This window comes from Mizuhopecten yessoensis, unplaced genomic scaffold (genome assembly GCF_002113885.1).
Source record: "Mizuhopecten yessoensis strain PY_sf001 unplaced genomic scaffold, ASM211388v2 scaffold716315, whole genome shotgun sequence".
Lineage (NCBI taxonomy): Eukaryota > Metazoa > Mollusca > Bivalvia > Pectinida > Pectinidae > Mizuhopecten > Mizuhopecten yessoensis.
Window position 1 is genome coordinate 42,455 of NW_018480055.1, and position 1,281 is coordinate 43,735.

Below are 1,281 nucleotides of genomic sequence, written 5' to 3' on the forward strand. Positions count from 1 at the left end.
TTTGTACACCTATATCTTTACCTAGCCAGCATAGGAATTAAAAGAGGTAGCGGGCACTAGAGCCAAAAGCAAATAATGTAAGTACTCGCGTATAAATATAAGTTTAATTCATTATAGTATCTATTCAATAATATATTTAATTAACGTAATATTTTTGTTAAAAGTAAAGTTAATATTTTGAAAGTCTTTGTAAATTTAGAAATCGGGCGTGGTCAATTTAGTAGACAAGTGATTTCGAAGAAGCAAGTTTTTAATATATATTGTTTCCTTTTATAGCTTACATTGAACGAGTAAGACTGAGGACTCGGCGGACTTTGTCCGAGAAAACCCTCTTCACATTGAAGGGGTGGGTATTTTAATATATTTGTAATTATGCTGTATTTCTATATAATATATAGATTGGATGTAACAGTTGTAATATAAAGATTCAGCTATTGTAACTTATGTAACTGGCTACGGCCAGGTAGTTGTTTGACATGTCTTAGCTTATGTGATTGTATAAATGTTATATGTATAATAATATGATGTATTTCATGTTACAGGGTTTTTACTTACGTAATAAATTAACTGAGAAAAGAACCCAGGAGTTGTCGTATACATTTGTATCCACGATAAAAGACGACTATTACATTAAGCATGTTTCGTCGACCTTTTGTTTGTCCATACGACCTATTCTGTGTTGATGGGCCATTAAGAATGCAAGAATACAAATGGGTCTGTGTTGCTCACCTGGTATTAATCTCTCATTTATAACACCCCTACAGGTGGAAGATCGAGTGAAAAAGTAGAACTGTTGTTTCCCACTGCATGTATCGTAAGAGGCGACTAATGTGAGGCCCCTGCAGGATTGGGGATTTGCTAAAGGGACAAAAATAAATCGGCTGCATCCATTGCAGTATTTGAGATCTCTGTGTTTCTTCTTTCTGTTGACTGCCCTCGAAGTCTCTCAGCTGCATGAATTCCGGGTTACGTCTTCGGATTTCCACCACAATCGTATGGAATGACATACACTAGCACTTCCAGCATCACCATTCACTTACATGCCAGGTTTTCCGAAGGTTCTGAAAAATGTGTAATTGCCATTTACACTGACATTGGGGTCAGTGATATCTTTGACCATGATTGATGTCAGACTGGTCTGGCGTGAGTATGCCACTTTCATCCAACCAGCGTTCGATAAGCCATTCTTTACAACATTTCCGTTTTGTTTTAGTCATCATATGTGTGGAATCATTATACATATTGTAATAGGCGACAAATGGGTTGGTTTGGTTTATATTT

General features: G+C 36.2%; 1 long non-coding RNA gene across 1 annotated transcript; it reads left to right on the forward strand.

The window, feature by feature from the left end:
• On the forward strand, window positions 1–981 carry LOC110442974. The gene is made up of 3 exons (XR_002462062.1): window positions 1–77; window positions 277–346; window positions 765–981. It is a non-coding gene; the product is annotated as an uncharacterized LOC110442974 (long non-coding RNA).
• Window positions 982–1,281: the final 300 nt, after the last annotated feature.